This window comes from Dromiciops gliroides, chromosome 1 (genome assembly GCF_019393635.1).
Source record: "Dromiciops gliroides isolate mDroGli1 chromosome 1, mDroGli1.pri, whole genome shotgun sequence".
NCBI classification, from domain to species: domain Eukaryota; kingdom Metazoa; phylum Chordata; class Mammalia; order Microbiotheria; family Microbiotheriidae; genus Dromiciops; species Dromiciops gliroides.
In genome coordinates this window covers 623,228,406-623,238,329 of record NC_057861.1, presented here as the reverse complement: position 1 = coordinate 623,238,329, position 9,924 = coordinate 623,228,406, and positions in this window count along the sequence as shown.

Here is a 9,924-nt window from a genome sequence, read left to right as displayed (position 1 = left end):
ATGAAATTTTTTTCAGCCATAACAGCTCATGAAACCAACTACTAAAAAGTGGGGGGGAATTTGAATTTGTATTAATGAAAACAAAGATCCATGATTTATGTATAGTAATAATAACAAAGACTATCTGGGTTCTGAGGGGGAGGTCCCACTTACTTCGAGGACCAAACGTTTATTTCATGGTTTGTCACATTCACATAGCCCTTTAAGGGTATCAAAGTATTTTCTTTAAAACCCTCCTACAAGAACTAGTCATCTCATTTTACAAAGGAATAAAGTGAGGTTCAGAATGGTGGAATGATTTTCCCATGGTTCCATAGCTAGTAAGTATTTGAACACAGAATTCCTAATATTGATTCCAACAGCTTTTCTACCACATCAGTAGGCCCTGGGTATGGAGTGAACTGAAGTCTGATGATTATCTATGCAGTCTGCAAAATTTCTTTAGGTCATGCCAGAATCCAAATGGCCTCCCTGTGGTATGAAAGAACAAGGACAGGTTGGAGACCCCGGAAGTCTGGATGCTTTGTTGCTTAGATTCTAGAAGGGGAGAGAGGATTTGGGAAGAGTAATTGAGGCTGGGTTCTGAGGAAGGGTTAGGGCACTGGAGCCTAGAAGTTAGAGCACTGGAAGGCTTGATTCCCTGAAAGGGATGGGCTCCACATTAGTCACTGCCTTTCTCTCTCTCTCTCTCTCTTTTTTTTTTTGAAGAGCAATGAGGGTTAAGTGATTTGCCCAGGGTCATACAACTAGTGTCAAGTGTTTGATGCCAGATTTGAACTCAGGTCCTCCTGACTCTGGGGTAGGTGCTTTATCCACTGTGCCACCTAGCTGCCCCAGTCACTACCTTTCAAAACCCCCCTCACCAACACTGGTCACATTCTTTTTCTAGCTTAAACTAGTTTTTTTCTGGCCAGTGGCCTCTCTTCTCCTTGGAAGGCTGACCTCAGGATCAAGGCCCTGTTGTTCCAGATAATTCCCATGGAGTGTGCTAGAGTATCTTCATTTAGAATCATGCACCCTGGGAACTTGGGCGTATTTTCTCCCCATATCTTCCTCCCTTTTCAAAAGTCATGAATCCTCCTCGGGGAGGGGTTATCTTGGGGTCCATAAACTTTTTTAAAAAAATATTTTGATAAATGATGACATCAGAGGCACTCCGCAAACACACCAAAATAATTGGTTTCCTTTGTAATGCTATTTTATTTTATGTTTTTGTTGTGTTTTTTTGTTTTGTTTTTGTTTTTTAGTGAGGCAATTGGGGTTAAGTGACTTGCCCAGGGACACACAGCTAGTAAGTGTCAAGTGTCTGAGGCCAGATTTGAACTCAGGTACTCCTGAATCCAGGGCTGGTGCTTTATCCACTGTGCCACCTAGCTGCCTCTTATTTTATGTTTTTAAAAACAATATTCTGAGAAGGGGTCTATAGGATTCACCAGATTGACAAAGGGTTCCAGTACCTGCTCTGTTTCAACCCTTCTCCCTTTTTCATTCTCTTTGTCAGAACCAAAGGGTGTCCTCTCCCTTCACAGAGACTGTCAATTTCCTAATTCTTTCTCCCCTCTGAAGTGTTCTATCCCTCAGAATCCAGGTTATTTCACCCTAATCCCACTCCCTTCTTTTTTTTTTTCCCCACTCCCTTCTTTTAACTATGCTGTCCTCTCTTCTGGCTCCTCTTGCCCATGAGAACCCAGGTGTCTCCTCTCCCAGGGCTGGCCTGGGGCCGACCTGTCTGGATTCTCCAGCCAATGGTAACAAGAAGAGGTTGAGAAAGAATAGTGGGGGGTAGAGAGTGGAAACCGCAAATGGGGTGTGAGGCATCCCAGACTAGGGGCCAAGGGCTGGGGGAGATGAATCACTTCCTACCCAGTGGAGTTGCAGGCAGCCAGCTCAGTGGGGTGATCATATCTAATGGACCAGGGAAGGGGAGTAGATGCCACTGTTCAGCCCTACTTCCCTTCCCCAGCTCCTTTCCTTCCAGACCTTCCATTTATTCAGCACTAAGCTCCTCTTAAGATGCAGGCATCCTGTTCCTAGCCCCAGTACCTATGCCTCCTGTTCCTCAATCAATGGATCCCCTAATATGGTTTGTTGTCCTTGCGTGCCCAGCTCCATGACAGGCACTGAAGAGAGAGAGGAAGGTATGTCTGGTTTCTAACTTTCCTCAAAGAGTGGTACAGTCAGGTTTAGGAGATACAGAACTAATGAAAAAAAGTACAACCCAAGGTGCTTTGTAATACTAAAAGCTTCATGAAAGCGAGGACCCAAGTCTTATTTGAAATTTTATTTCTTCTATATCTAGTAGTTATATAGCACTTTAAAGTTTATAAAGTGCTTTAGAAACATCTCATTTGATCTCTCACAACGACTCTGTTAGGTAGATGCTGCATTATCCCCATTTTACAGATGAGAAAACTGAGGCAGACAGAGGACAGTGACATACCCTGGGTCACAAAGCTAGTGTATAAGGCTAGATTTGAACTCAGGTCTTCCTGAGTCCACATCCAAGGCTCTATCCACTGTACTGCCTAGCACCAAGCAGCAGCATTATGGATGTATTTAGTTTTGAGTTCCAAATTCTATCCCTCCTTCCCTCCCTCCCCAGGTGGTAAGCAATCATGTAAAACATTACCATATACATGTGCAATCATGTAAAACATTACCATAAACATTATGTATGTAGTAGGCATTTCATAAATGTTTCTTGAATAAAACAAATGAATGATGAGTTCAGACAATAAGTATTGCAAGAATTTTCTATTTTCAATTGATTCAATCCAATTCAACCAACATTTAGTAAGAACTACCTATACTCAATAATCTATACTAGGCGGGGCACAGGTGGCACAGTGGATAGAGCACTGACCCTGGATTCAGGAGGACCTGAGTTCAAATCTGACCTCAGACACTTGACACTTACTAGTTGTGTGACCCTGGGCAAGTCACTTAACCCCAATTTCCTCACCAAAAACAAAGAAAGAAAAAGATAATATTCTATACTAGGTGCTGGAAATAACAAAGTTAAAATGAGGCACAGTACCTACCCTCAAGAGGCTTAAAATTTAGTAGAGAAGGGGCAGCTAGGTGGCTCAGTGGATAAAGCACTGGCCCTGGATTCAGGAGGACCTGAGTTCAAATCCGGCCACAGTCATTTGACACTTACTAGCTGTGTGACCCTGGGCAAGTCACTTAACCCCCATTGCCCCGCAAAAAAAAAAATTAGTAGAGAGGCTAAAGCAAACAGCACATAAAATGTGATGCATAGAAAGGAAAGGTTAAAGAAGCATAGGAAACAGAGGAAGGGCAAGGAGGAAGGGACCACACCACGTTAAGGGGTCCCTGAATTGGACCTTGAAGGAAGAAAAGTTTTTCAACAAGCAGGGAAGGAAGTTTGGGTATGGGGAAGAAGGTGCTGACAAGAGACTAATGCCAATAAGGAGCCTGGTTTGGCTCAAATAAATAGTACATGGAGGGGAATAAAATCAATTAAGTTTGAGAAGTTGATTTGGAGCCAGACTGTGGAAAGTCTTGCATTCCAAGCTAAAGAGTTTTATTCTGGAAACAGTAGGGAGCCAAAGGAGGTTTTTGAGCTGAGCAGTGATCTGAACAGAGCTATTACTCTGTGAAGGAGAGATTAGAATTGAAGAGACTAGGGAAAGGAAGACCAACCAAGAGAATGTTATAAGAGTCTATAAGATAGGCAAGGAGGCCCCCAAACCAGGGAGGTAGCTGTGGGATGGGAAAAAAAGGGGTGGATGGATATTAGAAATACGCTGGAGGGGGGCAGCTAGGTGGCACAGTGGATAAAGCACTGGCCCTGGATTCAGGAGTACCCAAGTTCAAATCCGACCTCAGACACTTGACACTAGCTGTGTGACCCTGGGTAAGTCACTTAACCCCCATTGCCCTGCAAAAAATAAAAAAGAAAGAAAGAAATACGCTGGAGGGGTAGCTAGGTGATGCAGTGGATAGAGCACTGGCCCTGGATTCAGGAGGACCTGAGTTCAAATCTGGCCTCAGACACTTAACACTTACTAGCTGTGTGACCCTGGGCAAGTCACTTAACCCCGATTGCCTCACCAAAAATAAAATAAAAGAAATACACTGGAGATAGAAGCTATAGGACAGGTGTTCTTCACCTTTTTTGGATCATGGACTCCTTTGGCAGTCTGATGAAAGCTATGGACCCTTTCTCAGAATAATGTTTTTAAATGCATAAAATAAAATTCAGATTACAAAAGGAAACTAGTCATACTGAAATATAGTTATTACCATTTTTAAAAAATCCATAGCTGTGTGACCCTGGGGAAGTCACTTAACCCCCATTGCCCTGCAAAAAAAAAAAAAAAAATCCATGGACCTCAGGTTAAGAACTCCTTGCAAGAGGATTAGACAACTAATTGGTGAAGAAAGACTAGATAATTACTCAAGATTTCAAGTCTTGGTGATTAGATGTGTGTTCCATCAACAGAAACAGAGAATTTAGGAAAGGACAAGGTTAGCAGGGAACATGATGAAATTTAATTTTAGACATATTGAATTGGAGGTTCTAGCAAGATGATGTCCAGGTAGAAAAGTCCAAGAAGCAGTTGGAAATGGGAGTTTGGACTTCAGGGGAAAGATAGGACTGAAAATATAAATTTGGGAGTCATCTGCATAAAAGTACTAGCCAGATAGAAATGGACAATAGCACTGATCAATCAATAAACATTTGTTAAGCATCTGCTAAGTGCTGCAACCAAATGAGAAAGTATAGAGAAAAAAGACAAGGCTGAGGACAAAGCTTTGGGGAAGGAGGAAGAGACTCTATTAAAGGAGGCAGAAAAGGATTTATCAGTGGTGAAAGGAACAGGAAAATGCAATCAATACCTTTTTTAAAAATGGTAAACATTCTGAATGTCACAAACACCAAATTAAATAAGCATTTCCATATACATAGAACAGAAAATAGGACTATATGTGAAACTGTGTATTATATACAGCTTGCTTTTCAAATGTAAAATTTTTAAAATATTATATATATATATATATATTTATATTTTGTTACAAATAACAAATTCAACATATAACTTTCAAATCTGCCCCCATCATCTGTGATTCTTTCTGGCTTTCCTTCTGTTCTCTTCTATGCTTTTTTTTTTTTGGTGAGGCAATTGGGGTTAAGTGACTTGCCCAGGGTCATACAGGAGTGTCAAGTGTCTGAGGCCAGATTTGAACTCAGATCCTCCTGAATCCAGGGCCAGTGCTCTATCCACTGCACCACCTAGCTGCCCCTCTTCTATGCATTTTAAGAAAAATGCTTCAGTGACTCTCTTTTCTTTCTTTCTTTTTTTTTTTTTAAAGTGAGGCAATTGGGGTTAAGTGACTTGCCCAGGATCACACAGCTAGTAAGTGTTAAGTTAAGTGTCTGAGGGCGGATTTGAACTCAGGTACTCCTGATTCCAGGGCCGGTGCTCTATCCACTTCGCCACCTAGCTGCCCCTTTTAACTCCTTCTTAAAGTGTAGCACTGCTTCCAGGACACACTGTTTGAGCTACAACATGTCCCAGGGGGTGATTGGGCTTCTTCTCAGAGGCTAGATTTAAACTCAGGTGTTAGGGACAGCCAGGTGGTGCAGTAGATAGAGCACCGGCCCTGGAGTCAGGAGGACCTGAGTTCAAATCTGGCCTCAGACACTTGACACTTACTAGCTGTGTGACCCTGGGCAAGTCACTTAACCCCAATTGCCTCACCAAAAATAAATAAATAAATAAATAAAATAAACGCAGGTCTTCCTGCCTCTAAGCCCACTGCTCTATCCACTTTGCTGAAAATTACCCTCCCCCCCCAAATAAAAGAAAAACAAAGTCTTGTAATAAATTTGTATAGTCAGAAAAATGAATCCCCACATTGGCTGTGGCAAAACAAAAATGTATGTCTTATTCTTTATCTTGAGTCCATCACCTCTCTGTCAGTAGGTGGGTAGTATGCTCCCTCATCAGTCTTTTAGAATTATGGTTGACCATTATATTGATAAGAGTAGAGACTTGCAGTATCTTTGAATTCAAGGGAGGACAAGTCATCAAGAGGAAGGAGAGTGTAAAGATTCTTCCCTTCCTTCAAGGTCCAGCTCAGGTGCCACCTCCTTCAAAAAGTCTTCTCTGGTCCTTGTCTCCCTTCCCCAGCTGAAATGAACATTTCTCAATTGAGCAATGGCTGAACAAGTTGTGGTATATGAATGTAATGCAATACTATTGTGCTATAAGAAATGATGAGCAGACAGATTTCAGAAAAACCTGGAAAGACTTACATAAACTGATGCTGAGTGAAGTGAGCAGAACCAGGAGAACATTGTACACAGTAACAGTAATATTGTGCCATAATCAACTGTGATAGACTTAGCTCTTTTCAGCCACACAATGATCTAAGACAACTTTAAAAGACTCATGATGGAAAATGCTCTCCACATCCAGAATAAGAACTATGGAGTCTGAATAAAAATTGAAGCATACTAGTTTCACTTACTTGTTGTTGTTGGGTTTTGTTTTGTTTGTTTGTTTGTTTTTTCTTTCTTGAGACTTTTCCCTTTTGTTCTGATTCTTCTTTCACAACATGACTAATGTGGAAATATGTTTAACATAATTGTACATATATAACCTGTGTCAGATTGGTTGCTGTCTTGGGAAGGGAGAGAGAAAAAATTGGAACTCAAAACCTTACAAAATGAATGTTGAAAACTATCTTTACATGCAACTGGAAAAAATACTATTAAGATTGAAAAAAAAATAATGAACATTTCCCTTCTCAAATTTTGAATTTGAATTTTAATTGCTTCATCTCCTATATGCTTAAATCTCAGTGAAGCTTGTAATACACTCATTTATTTGATGGGTCACTCCTTCTTAGCCTCCTTTATTGGTTCATCATTGATATTATGCCCCTTAACTATGGTTTTATCCCAAGTTCTCTTCCCTTCTATCTATACTTTCTCACTTGGTGACCTCATCATCTCTGTTAGGTTTAATGATCATACATTTGGAGATGACTTCTAAATTTCTATATTTAACCCAAGTCTTTCTCATGAGCTCTAGTCTTGGACCATAAATGCCTATTAAACATTTCAAACTGGATATCTCATAGACATCTCAAATCCAACATGTCCAAGACAAACCTCAATATCTTTTCCTTTAAACCCAGCCTTCTTCCAATCTTCCCTTTTTCTGTCAAGGGCACCACTATCCTTTCAATCTCCTAGGTTTTTAATGTTGTAATTATCTTCAGTTTTTCACTTTCCCTAACTCCATAGACACAATGCATTGCCAAATCTTCTTTATCCCTCAATAACATCTCTCAGATCTGATTTCCTTTCATGCTGCACACAGCCACCACCTTAGTTCAGGCCCTAATCATCTCTTATCTAGACAATTACAAAGTACTAACTGGCCCTCCTAGCTCCAGGCTCTCCTCACTCCAATTCATCCTTCACATAGCTGCCAAAGTGATTTTCCTTATGCACAGGTCTGATCATGTCATTTCTCTATTCAATAAACTACGGTGTTCCTTTTTGACCCTAGGATAAAAAAAAATAAGCTCCTCTATTTGATGTTTAAAATCTTTCACAATAGGGATCCAACCTCTCTTTCCAGCCTTATTATACATTATTCCCCTTTGGACTTTGACCTTCCAGACTAACCTTTTTTTTTTTTTTTAATTTTTTACTTAATAGTATTTTTCCCAATTACATGTAAAGATAGTTTTCAACATTGCTTTTTATGAGATTTTGAGTTCCAAATTTTTCTCTTTCCCTCCCCTCCCCTCTCCCTAAAATAGCAAGCAATCTGATATAGGTTAGACACGTACAATCATGTTAAACAAATTCCCACATTACAGACCAGCCTTTTTGCTCTTCTTCATACATAACATTCCATTTCCCACTTCTTTGCCTTTGCTTGGACTGTCCCCTGTGCCCAGAATGCTCTCCCTCTTCACCTCTTGTTTTCATCAGAACTCAAATGGAAGTGTTGTCTTCTATCTTCTTTCTTGTGTTCCCCTACCCCTAATTGCTAAGGTCCTTCCTCCCCAAACTATCTGTTTATTTTGTATGTGTTCCATAAATACTCCATATCCATACATATTCTCTCTCAATAGAATATAAACTAAGGGGCAGCTAGGTGGCACAGTGGAGGGAGCACCGGCCCTGGAGTTAGGAGTACCTGAGTTCAAATCCGGCCTCAGACACTTAACACTTACTAGCTGTGTGACCCTGGGCAAGTCACTTAACCCCAATTGCCTCACTTAAAAAAAATCTTTTTTTAAATAATAGAATATAAACTCCTTGAGGGTAAAGACTATTCCATTTTCCTATCCCTAGTTTCTAATCCCATGCCTGTCACATAGACAATACTTTGGCTTTGAAATCAAAGAACCCAGGTTCAAACCCTGCCATTGTTGCTTACTATTCATGTGTCTGTGGCAACATCCCTGGGCTTCCATTTTCTCATTTGCAGAATGTTGGCTGTTGGAATAGATGGCCGCTGAGACTTTCCAGCTCTAGCCCTATGATCCTGCAATTGATTAAGTCCCCTAGGGAGGATTCAGGAGAAGATATAAACAAGACTCACACAGAATGAAGTATGAATGAATTACCAGCTGTATCATAGGAGGGAATATTCTCATTCATGAGATCACATATTCAGCCAGTAGGTCAGTCAAGCAGCATTTATTAAGCACCTACTATGTACTAAGTACTGTGCTAAGTGCTGGGATTTGAAGAATTGAAGCACAGTTAGTTATCTGTTCTTATCTTTCTTAATAGAATGAAAGATTGCAGTAAGCAGGATTGATGTCTTTTTCACATCTCTGTCCCCAGGTCCCAGAACAATACAGTACAATTCATAAAATGTGCTTAACAAGATGTTCATTGCATAGTATTGCATTTCATTGAATTAAATAGAGTTCAGTGGGCTGCTCAAGGCTGAGGTATTTAGATAAAGCTTCACAGAATAGCTGGACTCAAGCTGGGCCTTGAAGGCAAGGTAGGGTTTTGATAGGCAGAGAGAAGGGAAGAGGGCATTCCCAATAGGAGAATAATGTAGGCAAAGGCAGGGAGGTAGGAATGAATCTGTCAAGGGACAGTAAGACCAGTTTCTCCAGCCTCGTTCTTGCTTCAGACGCAATTCCCAAGTGCTTGCTAGACATTTCCACCTGGATGTCTCACAGACACCTCAACCTCAGGATGCTCTAAACTGAACTCATCATTTTCTTTCCTTAAATCTTCTCACCTTAACTCCTGACCTTCTGTTGATGGTAGGTATTACTCTATTCCCAATTAACTAGGTACAAAACCTTGGAATACTTCTTTTGGACTTTCCCTTTTCAACATTGCCCACATATTTTTCTGAAAACTTCAATTCATCCTTACAAAACTCAGTAGAATTGTAGACACTAAAGACCTTAAGATAGAGACATTTTAATACATTGTTGGTGGAGTTGTGAACTGATCCAACCATTCTGGAAAGTAATGTGGGGGCAGCTAGGTGGTACAGTGGATAGAGCACCAGCCCTGGAGTCAGGAGTACCTGAGTTCAAATCCAGCCTCAGACACTTAACACTTACTAGCTGTGTGACCCTGGGCAAGTCACTTAACCCAAATTGCCTCACTAACAAATAAAAGAAAAAGGAAAAGAAAGTAATGTGGAACTATGCCCAAAGGGCTATGGGGCTGTGTATACCCTTTGACCCAGCAATACCACTACTAGGTTTGTATCCCAAAGAGAGCATAAAAAAGGGAAAAGGACCCACATGTACAAAAATATTTATAGCAGCTCTCTTTGTGGTGGCAAAGAATTGGAAATTGAGGGAATGCCTATCAATTGGGGAATGGCTGAACAAGCTGTTGTATATGAATGTAATGGAATGTAAATAATATAAGAAATGATGAACAGGCAG